Source organism: Cupressus sempervirens, chromosome 2, assembly GCF_028749045.1.
Source record: "Cupressus sempervirens isolate cs-2001-9-10 chromosome 2, ASM2874904v1, whole genome shotgun sequence".
Taxonomy (NCBI): Eukaryota; Viridiplantae; Streptophyta; class Pinopsida; order Cupressales; family Cupressaceae; genus Cupressus; species Cupressus sempervirens.
Window position 1 is genome coordinate 1681492 of NC_143119.1, and position 23312 is coordinate 1704803.

Genomic DNA, 23312 nt, shown 5'->3' on the forward strand with positions numbered 1-23312 from the left:
AGCAGCCCTTGTTGCAAAAAGAGCCCTGTTAAATGTTCAGAAAACTTTGAGAGATGTGCAGCTTCTACACATCGTCTGTGATTTACCTGTTGATGAGGTGGTTGAAGTTGTGTCAATATTCTCATCTGCTTTAGTGGGGTGCACGCTGAGATCCTTGACTCTTGACACTGGAGAATCCGGAGAGAAGGGCGTCAGAGCTTTGGCACCACTCTTCAAATCTCAGAAAACCCTTGGAAATTTCTCAGGAGGCTGGATAGGCACCGATGGGGCTGTGGCTTTAGCGGAAGCTTTGGGGAAAGGCAGCAGTTTGAAAATGCTCTGTTTACAAAATAGCAAGGTTGCTCTGAGCAAGGGCATCTCTGGACATTTAGGTCTTGCAGAGGTTGATTTAAGCCGTATGGATCTTGAGGATAAAGGGATGATTGCTCTCGCCCGCACCCTCAGGGATACGGCACCATCTCTAAGTGTTCTTAGGGTTGGAGGAAATTACATCACTCGAAAAGCAGCCCCAGCTTTAGCAGAATGCCTTACTGTAAAGAATGCTCACCATATTTTCTGCAAAAGACAATGAACGCGAGGATGATGGAACAATTTTAATATGCAAAGCCATCTCGGAAGGCCATGAGCAGCTCAAAGAAGTTAATTTGAGTTTCAATAAGATGACTAAAATCGGGGCTAAGGTTGCTGCAGAAGCTGTTGCAAACAAGCCCAAGCTCTTTGTGATGTTCTTCCTTTGACATCTGCTGATCCCATCATATGCTATAGATTGTTGAGTGACATAATTTAGATCAAGATATTTCAGTTCCAAGTGTAGCTTTTGTATGTCAAATTGAATATCCTCTTCTCGAAAAGCCTCAGGGACAGTGTAGATGACTGAATAGAATAGTTAGAGTGCAACGGGTTAAAAAAGAAACTTGAGAACAAATTTTGGCTCGTTACTGATGCGATTTCCCAAATATCGTTTGAGACCACCTATTTCTAGGTGAATTTTTGAAGCACATTACAATCTTGCAGGTCCTGAAATGCTTTGGGTTAATGCTGAAATGGTCGATCAATATATTTTCATTGAGATGTAATTATGAGGCCTTTGATCCTATAATCTTCAAAAAAACGCGTGTGGAGTATCAATACTTATTTCGTGGCTAATATTTTCCATCGTCTTGAGGAGTGAGTGTCCAAAATTTTTTCATTTTGAGTAAGAAATAAGTCAAAATGTGTCGTCAACCTCAAAAACCAAAAAAACCAATGAAATCTTTGGAAATATATATTTTCTTTTCATTCATTAACCTCTCCCCAAGTTAGATTTGAAAAAATATTCAAAGGCCTATTTTTATTGAAAATATTAATATTTTAGAAAAAGAGATTATTTTTGAAAAACTTCTTAACCTATTTATCAAATTTGAAAGTTATTTAACCTCTATAAAAGTTAGTTTCCTTATGCTCATACTATAATGGAGAAAAGTGCACATGTCCTCACAACTTAACGAAAGGCAAAACATTTTTTTATCAGATATTGCAATTAAAGTCTCCTCAAAAATAAATGCGTAAACAGTTGAACGATGTTAATAGAATAAATTCTATTGGTTCTGAGCTACACAGTTATCAAAATTACCAATGAAATCAATTCCGAGACATTGGCCTTTATTGTTGATGAATGGCTATGGACGAATTATTAAAGCACACAAGGAATATGTATACCAAAATGAGGATGTAGACGTTCCTCTGGCAAATTTGTCAAAAGTTGATATGTTGGGGCAACAAACTTTGAAAGTTTTTAAGGTAGCAAAATTTAAAGAGAATACAACTTTGGAATGTAGATTCAAAATTGGGAAGAATATTGCATCAAAAGAAGCTTGACATGGTACTTCATTAATATGACTTGATTGTCTTGCATAATTAGGCACTGAGTTAGTTAAAGATGCAAACAAGTTTGACAAATGTGAAGAAGTTTCATAACATAATAAGTCAAAAGTTACAATTTTGCAGATTTTTTTTTGTAAATAGAGTCTTCTGTCAATTTTAGTCAAGGTTAAAAAGTTGACTAATTTTGTTGAAATTTTTGAATTAACCTCTCTAAAATTTGCAAATTAGAGTTAGTTAATAATCTTAGGATTTAGTTAGTTATTTTTGAAAGGCTATAAATATAAGGCTATTTAGAATGTAAGAGGGGAGAATTTTATGAACTAGAAATGCTAGAGAAATTTGTAAATGGATTTTAGATTTATATTATATATTTAGTGTTTTTGTTGACCGCAAACCAAAATGGTTCCAATATCCAGTGTTTTTCTTTTAAAACTATGCTTATTCCTGAAAGGCACCTTATTTCAAGCATTAAAATGATTGCTTATCTCAACTTTTAGGCAATTTGTCTTTCAAACATCTTCATCTCATTTCGAGTTTCATTCGGCCTTTTGAATTTTTGAATTCTACTTCCTGAGGGTCAAGTTATCAAAGGTTAATGAAACACTCTAAAATACGTGTTTTCAAATAAATCATTAATCATTAACTTTTGATAGAAGTTAAGGTTCAGAATCCAAAACACGGGTTTCATTTCACAATCTTAACCTCTCCATCTAAAAGGTTAAGATAAATTTCCAAAACTTTCATTCCTAACCATTAACCATTAACCTCTCATTTACAAGGTTAAGGTTAGGGTCTCAAAACACGTATTTTGAATATGTTTATTAACTCCTACAATTAGTAAAAATGAGAATTGAGAGCTGGATCATCTCAAAGGCAAGTGCTAAGATGGGAGTATGGGATGAGTGATGATTATGCCATTAATAGGGCATATAAATTATTTGACAAAATATTTTCATCTTCAGCACGAGAAAAGATTGAGCTTATGAATTGAGAAGGAAAAGATCAAGCACATGAATTGTTTGACAAGATACCATTGTTGTCTCAGATATAGTAAATTAAGTTGGCTATTTAATATTGTTCCACACTCATCAAATCCTTTATCTCGGCAAGAGTCATCAATGGGAGTAAGTCACATGAAGTCCGTGTGGAGATTTACACACTATGCGCACACTATTGTGTTGAAGAGCATATACAGATGCACCTAAGGCGCGGGATCTATTTGATAGAATGTTTGGATCAGACAAGCTCTCCATTCATTATCATCGTCAACCCACAAGTATGTAGATCAATGGTAGATGCAAAGACCATAGGCAAAGTGTGAGTTATTTGATACAAGATGAGACGACTTAAACATGACACACTAAGCCTAATTCCTAGATCAAAAGTGTTAAATAGTCAAAGTTGACATTTTTTTCCTAAGATTAATTCTTCCTTTAGTGTGTGATGTTTAAGGTGACCACTAAAAGATCCGCACAATGACAGTTTCAAGCAATCAATATGGAGAATTTGAAGTTTTGGAAGAAGGCATGTGAAACACAATTCCAACCTCTAGCCCGTAATGGATAAAGTCCTTGAGATGGTGAAACTTGAGATCTTGGTGAAGATTTGTAATAGCCCACTTAACACATTCAATAGTGTTTGCTATTATATTACTCATGGAAAGTTGACTTTGAATTTCGTAGAGGGAAGCACTATGCGTGTGAACTATTTAAGGTTAATTCTTCCTTTAGTGTGTGATGTTTAAGGTGACCACTAAAAGATCTGCACAATGACAGTTTCAAGAAATCAATATGGAGAATTTGAAGTTTTGGAAGAAGGCATGTGAAACACAATTCCAACCTCCAGCCCATAATGGATAGTCTTTGAGATGGTGAAACTTGAGATCTTGGTGAAGATTTGTAATAGCCCACATAACACATTCAATAGTGTTTGCTAGTATATTACTCATGGAAAGTTGACTTTGAATTTCGTAGAGGGAAGCACTATGCGTGTGAACTATTTGACAAAATACTCCAATATCCAACCCACTTGTGATGAATATATTGGACATACAAAACATCATAATAGCCTAAGGACCCTCTAAACATAATGTTTAGAAATAAAAATTTATAGGGCTGACTCTAATGCAAATCAAGTGGAGAAATAAACTAGCGGCACATTGAAAGGTCAATTGGTGAGGAAAGCCAAGATATATTGTTATGGGAAGACAATGATGTTGGTTTGTAGTAAACTTCAAATGGACAAACAATGTTTGAATGCCCATCCATATTGGTTTTTCTCAAGGTAGTTAACATGGGAGATTTGGAATCTTAGAAAGCATAAGGAATAACCCAAGCCTTCAAACCATGATTCTACATGTCCATGAAAAGTGAAGTGTGTTGATAACATAGAAGAGCTGGATTAAACACTCACATCTGGCATGAAGCATAAATGTAGGAGTCAAGCATGGGACAGTGGTAGTAGTATGCCAAATGTTTGAAGAAATGCCAATAATATCATGTGATGGCACACTCAGTGTCTGTTGGTGTAAATAAGAATTTACTTATTACACTTACTTAAGTTTACTTAGGTTAATGCATTATATTAATATTTATTTATTAGTCACCTAGGAGTATGTGCACTCTTGTGAGTTTTCATGATGACATCACAGGGGTCCACACCTCTTTTAAGCACATGTTGTTTACAAAACAAGAATCTTCTACACACATATGACACTTTTTCATTCTTATTCATTCATCTAGAATGTTGGATAAGGTGCTTAGTTGCCTTATCTCTTGGTTGTTTCTAGAGTCATTCTAGGTGCTTCCTAAGAGGCCTTTATATACAAGCACTCCTATTGTGTATGTGCATGCTTCTGAATAGTAAGCTAACATATTGAATGAATATCATCATTCTGATCATACTTTGTCTATTTTGGTCTACTATGTGCTTGTGCTGAGTTCTTTAGTTCTTGGGTGAATTCTAGCCTAAGCTAAATTATTACAATGCCCATAGAAGCAAATTCAAAGGAAGAGTTTAGTCATCTATTATAGTTGAAAGTGTCATGGTTGACATGTAATCATAATATAGAAGCATATGAGAGAGCACACACATAGTCAATATACATAGCATAGACATGAACTTAGTATTGATAGAGGTACCTCCAACTCTATAATTGTGATGAAGCATGAGATCTCTGGTTGTCTCCTTGAGAATTTTAAGGTGGTGACATTAGATATTACAATCTAGATCTTGATTACCATAGTAGGACTACATACTGAAGTTGTAATTCTGATGATAGAAGGCATAAAATATGTGCCCTCTAACTATGCAATGATCAAAGAACTGGTTGACACACATAATGGAATCATGTTATTAAAGAGTTCATATGTAACTCAATGGTAGCCATACTTGGTCATTACAAAGCCTTCAAGAGTTAACCTATCACATAGATTGATGTATGAATTCCAACAACTAGAAGCCTTAGTGATCAGATGTATATCTCATGCTCTTTTTGATGAATTTTGTCATGAGTCATGTTTTTAGATTTTTTATTGTATAGGTTAATCTTAGCAAGGTTAATTATCATGTGATTTTTAGGTGGTTTTTAACTTTGTAGGAGTAGTTCTTAACCTCATTTTCTATATAAAAGATCATTTTGGCTTTGTAAAAGGGGGACTTTTTGGGACTTTGGAATAAGGGAACACTTGTGCTAAATTTTTTAAGAGAAAATAATTTTTGGAAAGTATGTACAAATTTTGTCTTTAAAATTAAAAATCTCTCTTATGTTCTTGGTGCAAGAAAATAAAATGGGAAATGTGTTTGGGTTCTTTTTTCTAAAATCTAGAAAGGTAGTTGTAGCACCAAACTACTCCAAATGCAAATCTTCAGTAGCCACAATACTTAAAATAGTATGAGTAGAAGTCATTTTAATAATAGAATAAAATATCTCATCAAAATCAATGCCCTTTTTATGTGAAAATCCTTTTACAACTAACCCAGCTTTAAATCTTTTCTTAGCTCCATCATCTTCTTTCAACCTATAAACCCATTTATTTTATAAAGCCTGCAGGCAACTTGCATAAAGCCCATGTCTAATTTTTAGCAAAGAGTCATTTTATTCTTTCATTGCAAACTCCTACTAAATCTGTGTACCCACCAAGGCATCATCATAATATTCAAGTTCATCAACATCTATTAATAAAATAGAATACAAAGATGGAGAAAATATTTATGGAGCTCTACTTAGCCTTGTTGACCATCTAACATTTACCAAGGTGTGTGGTATTTGTTGTTACAATTTTTAGAAATCATGAGGATTTGTTGAAACATAATCTTTTGGAGTATCATCCAGCACTACATAATCATTTTCTTTCTTCTCATGTTGTTGCAAAAGATCTTCGTACAATACTTTCTCATTGAATATGACATCTGTGCTTCTTACAATTTTACAAATTTCAAAATCCCAAAGCCTATAACTAGACTCATCAATGTCATATCCAATGAATACACATTTCTTTGACTTAGCTTCTAGCTTGGTTCTATTTTTAGACTCCATATGTGCAAATGCTTCACATCTTAAGGTTTTGAGAAAAGAATAACTCACCTTCTTGCTAGTCCATGCTTCCTCTGGAATACCACAACCAAAAGGAGTAGAGGGACCTCTATTAATCAAATATGCAATAGCATTAACAACCTTTGACCACATGGTTTTAAAAAGGGAAGCTCAACATGCAACCTCATGCTCCTTGCATGCTCCATTATTGTCCTATTCATGCATTCAACTATTCCATTTTCCTATGGAGTCATTGGCATTGTTTTCTATCTGTGAATACCATTAGTGAAGAAATAATATTCAAATTCATTATTGCAATATTCACCCTTATTATCACATCTGAGATATTTTAATCTTTTATCAGTTTCATTTTCAACCAAGAATTTTCATTTCTTAAAAGTTTGAAATACATCAGATTTTTGTCTAAGAAAATAAATCCATACTTTTCTTTTGCATCATCAATAAATTCAACATAATAATGAGAGACACTAAGGGAAGATACCCAAGATGGTCCCCATACATATGTATGCACCAGCTCTAATTTCTCACTTTTATTTTCCTTCCCACTCTTCACAAAATTCACTCTCTTTTATTTTCCATACACATAACTTTCATAGAAATACATATTGAAACATTTCATACCTGGTAAAAATTTAATTAAATGATGTAATTCCATACCTTTCTCACTCACGTACCCAAGTTTGTAGTGTGACAATGCAATGTCAGAATCTACAATATTTGTTTGTTCTCCCTGCTCAACTACAACAAATTTTCATGAACATTCATTCTTCTTTGAAATAATTAAAGTAGAAGGAACAATATGACCTATACAAAGATATAAGATGTCTTCTTTCACACCTTTTTCTACTACAAGGGAAGCCTTTCCATTTTTATCATTAATAGTAACTACGCAACTTTCATCATCGAGTTTTCTTACTCAAATTAAATTTGTACTCAACCTTGGAAAATTTCTTACCACATGTAGTAGCCAATAATTCCCATTCTAAAACATAATCTTAACTCATCCCTTTCTAATGATCTAATAGGGTTCATTATCCCCCAAATAAAAAAGCCCAAAATTCCCTTGGACATAATCAATAAAATAACCTCTATGAGGTGTAACATGAAATGAATCCCAAGAATCATCAACTCTTTCTAAAGAAGGAAGAAAAACATTTTCTTAAGATTTGTTACTTACCACAATTTCCTCCTTGTCCCCTTTTGGTCTACCTCCTTCATTGTTCTTTTGAGTCCAACAATCTATCTTCTTATGCCTTAGTTTTCCATAGTACCAAAAATCTCTTGGTCCTTTGGGTTGAGATCTCTTCCCTTTTGATTTTCTTCTTGATTTCTCACAATTTCTAGAACTACTTCCTCTCTCAGTTGTTCTGCCTCTTCTTTATGCGTTCAAAGCATTTCCTGATGTAGTTTCACTTGAGGTTTTCTTATGAGTTTTTTCACTTAGAATAACACCAATCACATCATCAAATTTTAGGGTATTAGATCCAAAAAAATAATTACTCACATCCATTACCAAGTGATTCCAACTTTCAAGTAAAGAACACAAAATCAAAAAAGCACTAATTTTCTTCATCAAAATTGACATTCATAGAAGATAACTAACTAGTAACTGTATTAAGCTCATTTAAATGAGCTGAAATAGATGCACCTTTTGCAATCTTCATATTAAATAAATGCTTTATGAGAAATACCTTATTTGAAGCAGAGGGATGTTCATACGGTTTCACTAGGATTTGCATCATCTCTTCCATCATCTTCTCTTTTGTAATATTAAATGTCACTGATGGTGCAAAGCATAATCAAATACAAGAAGTGCTTTTTTCTAAAATATCTCAGCCCTCATATGTCACAGTTCCCTATTTTTTAGCTTTTCCTTCTAATGGCTTCCATAAATCCTTCGAATAAAGATAGTCCTCTATTTGCATTTTCCATAGCTAAGAGTTCTTCCCATTAAACTTCTCAACCTTCAACTTACCCTCATCTATCATCCCTCCCACTCAACCATGAGACTCCCACTCAATCGTGAGACTTTCCTTCAGAGGATAGCTAAAAAAAATGATGACAGTCTGTGCTAAAAAGAATAATGATAGTATGGCCTAAAAAAAATGGACAACAATTTGGATCTCTTACCACTTGTTAGTATTAACCACAGATAGAAATAACAATTACATGCAAATATAACCAATATTAGAAAATAATAAATCGCACATAAGAGAACACAAGACACAAGGATTTAATGTGCAGTGCCCACCCACGGTTTGTTTTTCCATTATATTTATCAAACTCTTTTTATGTCTATTTCTTTCATGTGTTAGTTTCAAGGGTATTAGATTTATAATTATGAAATAATTTCATATCAATAAAGAATTACTTAGTTGATTATGTTTCACATGTTGATTGATGATTATGATTATTAACACATTAATGATACTTTAGTGGTTCTTAGTACATATGATTGTTTTCTAGATGATATCAAATGATGAGTATTTTATATTCACAATGATGAGTTTTTCATGTTTGAATATGTGATGATTTATACTCAAGACTTATTATAGTACTTACCCATATTTGCATGTGTATGGTGTGTGTGTTTATTTTACTTTTTTGTCTAATGTGTCTAATATGATTAAGGAAGGGAGTCATAGTCATCTACTAGTTGGGATCTACACGATGTACCACTCCTCGTCATTGCCTGTTTAGTTTAGATATATATGCATATGTACATGTTTAGATTTTATATAGGATTACAAGTACCATGTATCGACTTCCTTGAATTGTCAAGATGAGTGTGCCTTATCACAATAAATCAATGGTAAGAATGTGGAGATAATGATTAGGTCCAATCCCAATCATAGCCTAAATACTTGTCCTACAAGGAGGACTCTTAACTGGCTTTCCACTCTTTTTAAAACCCATAATTTTATCTTTGTCTATGTTGTTTGATTTTGAGTTTGGTTAATGTTGCTTTTATGTGGATTTCACTATGTGATTTATTTGGTAAATGAATTAATTATAATATTTGGAATCATATAATGAAATATTATTTGATTAAAAATAAAATATTTAAGAATGATAATATTTAATTCATTAAAAAAAAATTAAATTTATGCTTTAATTTAAAAGTCTAAAATTAGTAGTCTAAATTTTAAAATTTTAAAAAAAATGGCGAGTAGAAAAAGACATGCAAAAAATGTGAATCATAGGTTTCTTACGAACCATCCCAAACCCTATTCGAAGACTAATTCAGGAAAACATTCTCTGAGACAACCTCACCATTCAATCTGTCTGGTAAAACTCTGCTCAATCCTTGAAACCAAAGCAAGGATAAAGACTATGGGTCCTCCGGTGCAGCAAGGGTCCATACCTCAAATCACTTTTCTTTGTTGGCAAATATGCAGATGGAGAAGGAGGAGAACATGGTAGTAAGATTCTGGTGAGAGGTGTCATCCAAAATCTTCTCAGTCTCAAGCCTAGACAAATAGATTACGATGTTCAACTTGACCAAATATGCTAGCCTTAACCAGAATCCTCCTTGCCTAGAACTTGAGGGTTTCTCTCTCCCTCATCAGTTAGGGATTCCATCTCTACCATCAATCCATCCATCTTCACTATTGTCTCCTACTTATATACCCCCGCACCAAAGATTAAGCATAAATTCCCATCTAAACCCTAAACCCTCCCAACCCCTCCACCATTCTCTCACAAATCTAGAAGACATGGTTCTCATCATTAGTGATCAAGACAGCAAAGAGAAATGGGAAGAATGTCAAGAGGTAGGCCTCTTCGCCTATTGGAATGGCCCCATTTCTAATTTGCACAAATTGATTGACTGGTTTGAAGAGTTTTGTGGCACTCAAGTATGTATTTATAAATTCTCTAATAGAATCCTTTCTCTCCATTGCTATGATGAATTAGTTAAAAAGGAATTTCTTAAAATTTCTAATTGCATGTTTAAAGGTCATGCAGTTTATTTCTTTGATTAGATTCCTAATTGTAATGAAAGTGATTTAGATTTATCAATTCCTTCTTGGTTTATAGTTCACTCAGTACCTCTAGAATTAAAGCACATTAATATCTTAAAAAGGATTGGTAGATCTCTAGGAAATCTTATTGGATTGGATATGGCTTTTGAAAAAAACAATGATGTTAAACTTCTAATCAACTATCAAACAAACAAATCCAATATCAAACATTTAAAACTCATCACTAATAGATCCAAGTATGATTTAGAATTTCTCAAATATGAAGGTAGAATATTAGATATTATCAAACTTGATGATGAAATAAGGAATTCTTTCAACATGTTGGACAAAACATCAGATCTCAGTAGATCTCTACCTCTTATCATAAGTAGACAACTCAAGATGGTTTGACAAGGACAGGATTCAGTAGAAGGCTTTATAAGAATTGACTCAGAATTGACTAAATCAAAGCCAATCATGGAAGATCACAAAACAAGGCATAAAGAAAGGTGCCACAAAGGCAGCATAGACAAGTTGGAAGACAAGAATACTCAATCGGAAGGGAACCCTCTAGAATCTAATGGTAAATCCTATCAAGAGGAAGTTAATAGAGACAAGAATAATTCCTCCGACATATCCAATAGACCTAGGTTATAGAGCATCATAGTGGACAATAGGAAACGAAGAAAGAATACAAAGAAAAGTTTTTTTAAAAAAGTAGAGATAGAAAAGATAAGATTACTCAAGAACGAGGAAATTTGGACTATGGAGAGGAATCTCTTAGGGTCACCATAGCCAGCCAGAAGCAACCCAAGGATATACCTTCTGAGAAAGGTGCAAAAGACAAATTTTATCAATCACATGAGGTTGATAATCATAAAGTGATCATTGGCAACCAACAAGAAGACAACCAAAAAGGACAACTAGAGGAGCTCAAGAATCTCATGTTGTTGTCTTCTTGTAAGGTAGATGAAGAGGAAGAATCCCAAAAGAAGTAGTCTCACTAGATCTTAGTCATAGTGGGTTGGCTGAAAATAATTTGGATTCTCCAGTCAAGAGTAATAAATTTTGGCAAACTCCAGCAGTAACAAGTAGCTCTCCATTCACACCTATCAGCAAGAATCTCCACAGGGAAGGAGATAGTGAACAAGCAAGCAAGTTACCAATCAAAGAATTTCAAGAATTTTTGAATAAGGAAAGCTTCTTGGAACTAGCAAATATTGAACTTGACATGACAAAATCAGAAGAAGAAAATCTAGATGAACTCGCGGATGAATTAGTTCAAGTTTTTAGTGCAGACAGAATTGACAATACTTCAGCAACTCAAAAGGAAGAACTTATTCAAAGGGTTCTTAAACTTGGAGGGGAAGACTACACTTGTGAAGACCTCAGGAAAGACTTATCAAATATTGAGCTAGAAGACATCTATGCTATTCAATCCCACATGATAATATTGGATCCTTCTACATGGCAAAGACACAATGTCACATTTAATGACAACAAGTCAGGTTGCAAGTCAAATTTTATTAATTGAGATGATTGCTCTCCTCAAAAAATTTCATTAGTTGATCTTAAGGTATAGGAACAGTCCTTAGCAGAAAAGATTGTTACAATATAGAAAGCGAAAGCTAACCTAGATCAGCTAGGTATCTATATGTCTCAAGAAGGCCTCAAATCCCCCAATTGTGGCAAAGTAAAAGGCATAAGGGGAAGAAGATCACTAAAGGAGCTTAGGGAAGTAGATGGCCTTAGCAAGGAATAACAAAAGATAGATCAAATTTTCTACAATGGGAAGGGGAAGTGCCTTCCCAATCAGGTATGGAGATCTCTACTTGGAATGCTAGGGGTCTCAATGCCCCTAGCAAAAAGAGGTTATTAAAACATAACCTCAAATCCTTTAATTTTGATATTGTTTTAATTCAAGAAACAAAATTAAATACAGTGGAAATAGATAAATTAAGTAGGATGTTAGGATTATGGTCTTTTGTTTTCCAAGAATCTTCAAGGGCATCTAGGGGACTATCTATTGTTCCATGTATATATACCATTATTAGTTGTGGTTTCAAACAAAGTATGCAAAGCACACCATTCTTTAAAGTCTTTGGATGCTTGTGATATCATTTGTGTCCCTCCTACCTTTTCATTGATGTCTAGGATAGTGTTAAAATCACCTCCTAATAACAATAACTGATTATCATGATTATCCATAAAATGACCAATGTCATTCCATACTAATTTTTTGTCAATATTGTTAATCGGGCCATAAATATTTATGATTTTAAAATTAAGGTTTGATTTTAAACTTTGAACATTACCACAGGTTTATGTAAAAAGGAGATCTTGATAAGGGCAACCTTTCCATTCAATCTACCATTTTTCCCATAGCTGGTTCCGATCACTTCTTAGTTAGTTTTGAATTCACTGGGCCCCTAAAACTGGCTAGGAACCCATTCAAGTGCAAAAAAATGTGGTTCATAGACCCAAATTTCATCAATAATATTAAACTATGGTGGGCCCAAGATAGTTGTGAAGGCTCAAAAATGTTTGTCTTTGTCAACAAACTAAGAATGCTTAAAGAACATATCCTTAGGTGGAATAAAGAACATTTTAATAACATCTTTAAAGAAAAATTGGACATAGAAAACCAACTTAGAGAACTAAACTCTGAAGTAATTATCAAGGGCATTGATAATAAGAGCTATATTCTTGAAAAAGAATTGCTAGCCAAGCAAGAAGACATTATATCCAAAGAAGAGATGTTCTAGAGACAAAAATCTTGAGAAAGATGGCTAGCGGAAGGGGATCACAATACTAAATTCTTTCATAACTCCACGTTATATAATAGAGCTAAGAACAAAATCACATGTGTCAAAAATCATCAATGTGTCCTAACTGAAAAACTAGGAGAAATAGCAGAAACCTTCATTAAAATTTTCCAAAATATACTAAATAATCATGAAGGCTCTAGCAGAATAGTGCAAACAAAACTTCTGGAAGGTCTTCCTAAAGTTTTCACTCAAGAAGACAACAAAAATCTAATAAACCTATCACCTTAGAAGAAGTTAAGAAGGTGGTTTTCGATATGGACTTGGATAGATATCTAGGTCTAGACGGATTCCAAGCATTTTTCTTCCAAAAGTGTTGGGACATTATAGGTGTTGATCTATGGAGAGCTATTGAAGCATCTAGAAATGGAGGTTCTCTTCTTGCTGAAATCAATCATTCATTTATCACTCTGATCCCAAAGAAGTCTGATCTAGAATCTCCTAGTGACTATAGACCGATTGCCTGGTGTAATATAGTCTATAAAATTTTCTCCAAGGTAATTGAAAATAGGCTTAAAGAGATCCTTCCCAAGATTATCTTAGAACAAGAAATGGGATTCATGCCAGGTAGATCAATTCTAGATGGTATCATCACCATTCAGGAAACCATCCACTCTGCATGTTCAAACAAAGAAGCCTATATGTTTATGAAATTGGACATCCAAAAAGCATATGATATGGTGGATTGGAGGTTTCAGTGTAAGACATTAGAAGAATTTGTGTTTGCTCACTAGTGGATCAACCTAATCTTCACATTTATATCCACCCCTAAAATTTCCATTCTAATCAATGGGATGCCTGAAAGTTTCTTTGATATATCCAAAGGTATTAGAAAAGGGGACCCTTTATCCCCTTCCCTGTTCATTATCATGGCAGAGGCTTTTGGGAGAGCAGTGACAAATGCATATAACAAACAAAAGATCTTAGGTATCACTGTCACCAAAAATCTACCTAATATCACCCATCAGTAGTTTGTTGATGACACTATTCTACCAAGAGAAAGTTCAGTCTCAGAGGCCCATGTTCTTAAAAACATCATAAATACATATATGGAAGTCTCAGGACAAAAGCTCAATGAACTTAAATCAGAAATATTCTTCATTAACACTAAGTCAGACTTAGAGTAGCAAATATGCAAGGTAATGGGTTTTAAGAAAGGAACCTTCCCTTGCAAATATCTTGGTATTGCCCTAGAAAAAGTGACTAAATCAAGTAAGGTTTGGGACAATACATTAGAAAAACTAGATTCCAAACTCTGCAATTGGAAGGATAAATGGCTCACAAAGGTAGGAAAATGCACTAAGATTTGAGCGGTCTTATTAGCAATCCCAACTTTCCCTCTATCTTGTCTCCCCCTTTCAAAGAAAAATCTCCAAAAATTTTAATCTAAAATGAGGAATTTTCTTTGGAAAGATTAGGATGAAGATAATAAGTTGGCACTCATCAAATGGAAAAGTATTTGCAAACCCAAAGAATTAGGTGGCTTAGGGATTAAGAATTTAATTTGGAAAAATGAAGCCTTAGGGGCTAAACTCATCTAGTGCCTATATAACAAAAGAAATCATAAATGGGCTAAGATTATTTACAATAAATATCTTAATGCAAAAGATCTACTCTCGATTTTTAGAGTTATCACTCCTCCTAAGGGATCTGAAAGTTGGAACTTCATGTTAAAATGTTGAAATCTTATTAGTAATTTTTTAACTTGGGATGCAGGTAAGGGTGATGAGGCCCTTTTTTGGGAGGATTCTTGGGATCGCAAATCTTCCCTCTCTCTCAGCAACATCTCTCAGAACATCAAAAATAATTTGTCAAATCTTTGGGGTAGCAAAGTTAGTGATTATAAGATTGTTGGTAAACAAATTGTCCTTTTAAATAAATTCTCAAAATGCCCAAATCTGAAAGAACAATTAGATGCCAACAGTTGGATAATCTATCATGAGATTGATAGATTTCCTCTGAATTTGAAGGTATAGCTCCCTTATGAAATGATATGCAATGAATTTGTTTATTGCCTAAACTAACTGGGTGCATTCTTAACCCGAGAACGAAAGAGGAAAATTGAGTCAATCCTAGGCAAGATTAACTCAAGCAAAATTTAGATCCTAAACCTAGCCAACTTCAAGAACTCACACATCTTATGACTCCTCGGCATTGGTGATGCAATAATGTTGTTGGTTATGCAAATGCAACAACATAAAATTCAAAAGAAGATTAAACATCTAAAACTTTGCAACATGAACAGATGAAAGTACTCTGATCTATCACCCATTCGCCATTTAGCTAAGAATGCAAGAAAGTGCTTAAGACTGATTATAAAAATACTCTGATTGGAAGTAATCAGAAAAGTGATGCCTAAATGCTCTGATTCATAACAAAACCTTTCTTGTTTTGAACACAAAAAACATAATATTCGGATTACATTTGCTTACAATCTACAGCCAAATCTATTACAAAGAACCAAAATATCCATCTCTGATGCATGAATGAAAAAGTAGAAAATTGAATGCTCTTTCCTCTACTCCAGCTCTTTGACTGTATGCAGAAGAAACAAAACCTATATGCAATTCAATAAAATATCTAAACTAAAATGCCCTCTCTTCTGTTCCAGCTCTCTGACTGTATCCAGTCAAGAAGAAGACCCCCCTTTCAAGAAAAGAGTTTACAATAAATAGCTCTCCAAGATGACTCTTCAGTTCTTCATGACTATTCCAATTTTGTAACCGTGGCCTTTCAGTTACAAAAATTGACTTTGATAAATCCTCTGCCTATTGGTCTTCCCATATTTAAAATATTCTCTATACTTTATAATTCTCCCTATAGAGTGCATTTTAATAATTTTCACGGAGGCATCTATGTGATGACTTAACAACTTCCACGTGTCCTTTATAAAAAGCCGATTCCTTCAGGATTCCTTCAGGTCGATTACTCACTCTCACTTTTAGGAGAAGATGAACATTACTTCAACATTAGTTGTGACATGGGTCAGATGGCTGGGACTTCAATGAAATGAAACAATTCTTAATATTCTCGTGAATTTCTTACACAACATATTCAGTTCTTTGGACAAAACAATTGGCCCACAGTAAAAGACTCTGATTCTTGCACCTCGGTGTCTTAGGACTAATTTGGGGAAGACTTGTTCCAATTGAGCCTTGCAAAATGTGTTCTTACTGATGTTTTAGAGAAGATGTCGACTCCTATTTTGGCATGGTGCAAAGCCTGCACCATCATTATTAAGACAGATCGAGCATCCCCTTCCTCATAAACACTTGTCAGATAATTGTGCATTTCTATCACGGGTTTGGGATCTAGTTTTGCAACTTCATTCAGAATCACCATTACCTTCCAATTCATCCTCCTCAGAATCTACAAAATTAACTCCTGCAGATTTTGACCTGCACTTAGGATGTACGATAGGACCCAGTGGAGACCCGCCCATGCCTTTTGTACTTTCACCAAGGACATTCATGTAAACTGCCCCCTTATGCATCCACTCATCTATTTCATCACTGTAGAAGAATTCAAATAGTTCTCTGCAAAGTACACATACACTCTGATCATCATCTACAGGAACTACAAATACCTCATTGTCTTTTTTATCCAAAATCATTTCTATAGGAGAAAAGGCAAGAACAACCTCAGCTGTCGAATTGTCTATCTTGTTGAGCCATTCTATAGCTCTCATAAACCATTTACGAGATGTGGATTGCAGAGACTTTTTCTTGCGACTCTTTGAAATGGTTCTATTTCTAGACACATGCTTATCCATGTGATGGCTGTGCTCTTCTTGATATCTGAAGTGCATCCCACATGATGTGCACTGTCTTGGAAAATCATTATATAATGCATTGAGAATAGATTCAGTTGATTTGCCATTACAGCTGATGTTGCAGATACAGATAAAAATGGAGCAAAGGATGCAGCTATCACAGATATCAAACCTTTTTCCATGATGTTTTTGAACCATTCAAATGAGTTTTGCTCTTTTAATCCAATTTTTCTTCCTTGCTCTATATCATCCATATGGTAAGTAGGAGGAGGGTTGTTGAAGTTATTGGCAATGTTCTCAAGGATGCTGATGAAAGAGGCAGTGCCTATACTAAGTCCAATAAGAAGTATCACTTCACATTTGCTATAATCTTGCATTGTCAATCCATATGGACCATCAATGTATAATCTTGGTGTGATGGAAGCTTTCATGCTAGAATCAAATGTCTTGTTCATGCTTGTGGCCTCAATGTAAACATCACACACAAATGTGATCTAAGGGACTTGATGCGGGTACTTCATATAAGTTGTGGCTCGAGCTTTCTTGATAAAGACTCCAAGGCCTTTCTTTGTTCACCAATTTCTAACCTTTTGATGTGCCATGCAATAGCATCTCTTGTTTCAATATGACAGTCACCTTTGGAAAGAAGGCCAAGAATCCAATTATTTAGCAACATTCACACCTCATATCTTGGAGTGCTAAAATAATATGAATAAACATCCATTGAAGTAAAAGTCTCTATTGGGTTAGGATCTACAACCTACCCAAAGAAATGAAACTCTGATAATAACCCAACCAGCTTGAAACAAGATGGAAAATGAAAATGAACCCAGCAAAGACTTCCTATCCTAGGGGAGATCTAGACCTAGACACCAAACTAACTTGATGAGTATATGACTCAATATTGCCAAAAAAATGGCTGACTTAAATTCAGGCAATAGCTGGCTCTAACTAGGGAATATGTACTACAAAGTGCATAGAGAATCCAACATCTCTGGTAAAACAAGTGCCTTTATCCATTGGGTTATGGAGTCTAGACCAAAGATCAATGAGAGAATGCATACAGGGAGGGCAAAGGGGAGTAGGGAAAACTGAAACAAAGCAAGAGAAAACAACAACAACAACAACTAAGCAAGAAGAAGCTACACTAGACATGCCAAAATTGGAAAGAAAACTTATTTACAAAAGGTGAGGAAACCTCACTAGCAGGACCAACAATAAAGAAAGATTCATATGTGGCTATTCACGAGAAGAGAAAAGTATGAACCTCTTCTGAATAGAGGAAGACGCTTCATCAATTTGAAACAACATAGGTAATCTTTAGCTACTCCTTCACTATTGAACTTAAGCCCCAAAGCCTTTTGCAACATGGTGACCCACAAGATCTTTCCAAATAGCCATGCCTCATTATAGACCTTTGATTCATCTATGCTTCCATGTAGATCCTTCCTTGCGTACTCAAACTTCTGTGATGGAAGAAAATATTTGACATATTCTGGATGCACTACTGAAATATAATTCATTTCATCTTTTTCAGCATTATTATCTTCATTTTCTTTTTTATCATCATTAGTAGAGATATCAACTTTCAAATTAGAATTAACAAAGTCAGAACATTGCAAATCTTTTAGGAGAGAAATGTCATCATACCGTTTGCAAGCACTGTCAAAGACAAATTCTGATTCTGAACCAGAGCTGAAAAATGCATCCCTATTTTCCACGCATTCTAACTTCTTTTGTGAAGGATAAGGACAATCATCAAGTTGTGGATATACTGCTAGAAAACAATCACATACGTTTATCTCATTGCCAACAAAATCATCAAGAATACTAGCATCAAAATGGTTACAAGCATTGTTAATTTCAGATTTGAAGCCTGGGCTAAAACTGGATGATTCTTTATTACCCATAGACTCTACCAGAACTGAAACATCCTCTATATATCTAGCATTTGTTAATTCTGAAAAATATTCCTCTGAATTTGAAATTACTATAGAAGATCCACGTTTAGCTGATACCATGAATTGATCATTCTTCATTTCAGGATTATGAAAGTCCTCATCTATTTCTCTATCTTTCATATGACGTTTCACCACTTCACTAGTTACTGAAATCTTTTCTTCTTCAACATCTACATTCTCAGATTTAGTACGATAACTACTAAAACATAATGCAGCTAGCACATTAGTTTCAGGTTGATTTTTAGGAAGACAACATTTTGGAACAAGATCCCCATCTACTTCTATTTTGATTTTACTCTTCATCTCTTCAATCATATTCTCTTTATGTTCCAGAGATGTATTAACTATCTGATTATCTTCAACAAAAACTTCATGCAAAAGTTTATCCTTATTTTCTTCAAATTTGGAACTTTTAAAATTAGAGGTAAATGAAGGCATGAAAGAAAATTCTTTGTTAACTGTTCTTACCAATTCTTCATCATTGAGAAAGCTTTCATCATTCATTGAAAGTTGTGCTTCTAGGAAATCAGGCTTCTCTTGTTGTTCAGAACTCAAACCATTGGTTGATATGATCTCTTCATTCTGCTTATTGATTCTATCCACCTTAGGAATGCTTTCTGCAACTTCAATGATTTCAGCATGCTGGACCAAAATTGATTCCTTTGTTTGCAGTTCTAAGAATGGCTCTAGATTCATACTTACTGCATCAGGCTCAATATTAGGAGAACAAGTCTCTTTTCCAACCTTAAATGATGACTCTAAAGGTGTAACCAATGACTCCATAGGAAATACTATTGAGAAGCAAGGAATAGTAACAACCTTTTCTTCTTCTTGTGATGTTTCAGGCTGGAAATGCTTTTCATGCTGATTACTTTCTTCATGTTGATGGCTCATCCATGGTAACATCGAGGATGAAGAAAATTTAGGCTCTCTTAAAGCAGTGAAGATGGGAGGAGATAAAGTATCCTTTTTAGAACTCGCATCAGTGCATTTATGTCTGAACTCCTGGAGAACATAGAATCTCTTTTCAATCAGCTTCCACAATTCTCTAGACTGATGGTCTTGAGCTATACTCAAGTTATTTCTTGTGGCATAACTGATACTCTCTTTAAATTTACTCCAGAGTTGTTGAAGCATAGGATCATCATCAATCACAATCTCTTCAACAGATGGTGAAAGTCTCTTTTTATATTTTAAATCATTTCTCAGAGGAATTTGACCTCGATACATTTCCTGATATTATTTGCACAACAGAATAATAGAAATCTGAATCAAATTTATGGAAACATAATGATGTTACCTCGATCATGAGCAACCAATTTTTCAGCAAGTTCTTCAAAAATCTGTTCTAATAGGCATGATCTTTTTACAATGGAGTCGCCAATCTCTTGCAAGATAATAAAGTTTCTGAGAATAAAAGCATTGGACTCTTCAACCAGAAAATATGAGAATAAAAATGGAGTCACCAACTTCTTGCAGAGATAACAATAATACTGAGGAAGTAAAATCTAAACACTGATCTTCTTTTCCAGTCCCCAGCGGAGTCGCCAAAAATCTGTTGGTAAAGAAATTGTCCTTTTAAATAAATTTTCAAAATGCCCAAATCTGAAAGAATAATTAGATGCCAACAGTTGGATAATCTATCATGAGATTGATATATTTCCTCTGAATTTGAAGGTACAGCTCCCTTACGAAATGATATGCAATGAATTTGTTTATTGCCTAAACTAACTGGGTGCGTTCTTAACCCGAGAACGAAAGAGGAAAATTGATTCAATCCTCGGCAAGATTAACTCAGGAAAAATTTAGATCCTAAACCTAGCCAACTTCAAGAACTCACACATCTTATGACTCCTCGGCATTGGTGATGCAATAATGTTGTTGGTTATGCAAATGCAGCAACATAAAATTCAAAAGAAGATTAAACATCTAAAACTTTGCAACATGAACAGATGAAAGTACTCTGATCTATCACCCATTCAACATTTAGCTGAGAATGCAAGAAAGTGCTTAAGAGTAATTATAACAATACTCTAATTGGAAGTAATTAGAAAAGTGATGCCTAAATGCTCTGATTCATAACAAAACCTTTCTTGTTTTGAACACAACAAACATAAGATTCGGATTACATTTGCTTACAATCTACAGCCAAATCTATTACAAAGAACCAAAATATCCATCTCTGATGCATGAATGAAAATGCAAAAAATTGAATGCTCTTTCCTCTACTCCAGCTCTCTGACTATATGCAGAAGAAACAAAACCTATATGCAATGCAATAAAATATCTAAACTAAAATGCCCTCTCTTCTGTTCCAGCTCTCTGACTGTATCCAGTCAAGAAGAAGACCCCCCTTTCAAGAAAAGAGTTTACAATAAATAGCTCTCCAAGATGACTCTTCAGTTCTTCATGACTATTCTAATTTTGTAACCTTGGCCTTTCAGTTGCAAAAATTGACTTTGATAAATCCTCTGCCTATTGGTCTTCCCATATTTAAAATATTCTCTATACTTTATAATTCTCCCTATAGAGTGCATTTTAATAATTTTCACGGAGGCATCTATGTGATGACTTAACACCTTCCACGTGTCCTTTATAAAAATTCGATTCCTTCAGGTCAATTACTCACTCTCACTTTTAGGAGAAGATGAACATTAGTTGTGACATGGGTTAGATGGTTGGGACTTCAATGAAATGAAACAATGCTTGATATTCTTGTGAATTTCTTACACAACATATTTAGTTCTTTGGCCAGAACAATTGGCCCACAATAAAAGACTCAGATTCTTGCACCTCGATGTCTCAGGACTAATTTGGGGAAGACTTGTGCCAATTAAGCCTTGCAAAATGTGTTCTTACCGATGTTCTAGAGAAGATGTCGACTCCTCTTTTGGCATGGTGCAAAGCCTGCACCATCGTTATTAAGACAGATCGAGCATCCCCTTCCTCGTAAACACTTGTCAGATAATTGTGCATTTCTATCATGGGTTTGGGATCTAGTTCTACAACTTCATTCAGAATCGCCATTACCTTCCAATTCATCCTCCTTAGAATCTGCAAAATTAACTCCTGCAAATTTTGACCTGCACTTAGCATGTACAATAGGACCCAGTGGAGACCCGCCCATGCTTTTTGTGCTTTCACTAGGGACATTCATGTAAACTGCCCCCTTATACATCCACTCATCTGTTTCATCACTGTAGAAGAATTTAAATAGTTCTCCACAAAGTACACAAACACTCTGATCATCATCTATAGGAACTGCAAATACCTCATTGTCTTTTTTATCCAAAATCATTTCCATAGGAGAAAAGGCAGGAACAACCTCAGTTGCCGAATTGTCTATCTAGTTGAGCCATTTTGTAGTGCTCATAAACCATTTACAAGATGTGGATTGCAGAGACTTTTGCTTGCGACTCTTTGAAATGGTTCTATTTCTAGACACATGCCAATCCATGTGATGGCTGTGCTCTTCTTGATATCTAAAGCGCATCCCACATGATGTGCACTATCTTGGAAAATCATTATATAATGCATTGAGAACAAATTCAGTTGATTTTCCATTATAGTTGATGTTGCAGATACAGATAAAAATGGAGCAGAGGATGCAGTTGTCACAGATATCAAACCCTTTTCCATGATGCTTTTAAACCATTCAAATGAGTTTTGCTCTTTTAATCCAGTTTTTCTTCCTTGTTCTATATCATCCATATGGTAAGCAGGAGGAGGGTTGTTGAAGTTATTGGCAATGTTCTCGAGGATGTTGATGAAAGGGGTAGCGCCTATACCAAGTCCAATAAGAAGTATCACTTCACATTTGCTATAATCTTGCGTTGTCGATCCATATGGACCATCAATGTATAATCTTGGTGTGATGGAAGCTTTCATGCTAGAATCAAATGTCTTGTTCATGCTTGTGGCCTCAACATAAACATCACACACAAATATGAGCTAGGGGACTTGATGCGGGTACTTCATATAAGTTGTGGCTCGAGCTTTCTTGATAAAGACTCCAAGGCCTTTCTTTGTTCACCAATTTCTAACCTTTTGACGTGCCATGCAATAGCATCTCTTGTTTCAATATGACAGTCGCCTTTGGAAGGAAGATCGAGAATCCAATTGTTCAGTAACATTCACACCTCATATCTTGGAGTGCTAAAATAATGTGAATAAACATCCATTGAAGTACAAGTCTCTATCGAGTTAGGATCTACAACCTACCCAAAGAAATGAAACTCTGATAATAACCCAACCATCTTGAAACAAGATGGCAAATGAAAATGAACCTGGCAAAGACTTCCTATCCTAGGGGAGATCTAGACCTAGACACCAGACTGACTTGATGAGTATATGACTCAATATTACCAAAAAAAT

General features: G+C 34.8%; 2 pseudogenes; both read right to left on the reverse strand.

Annotated features, from left to right (window-relative positions):
* Positions 1-16206: 16206 nt before the first annotated feature.
* LOC149570780 (respiratory burst oxidase homolog protein A pseudogene) lies at positions 16207-17432 on the reverse strand (annotated as a pseudogene).
* Positions 17433-21717: 4285 nt separating this feature from the next.
* LOC149570781 (respiratory burst oxidase homolog protein A pseudogene) lies at positions 21718-22850 on the reverse strand (annotated as a pseudogene).
* Positions 22851-23312: the final 462 nt, after the last annotated feature.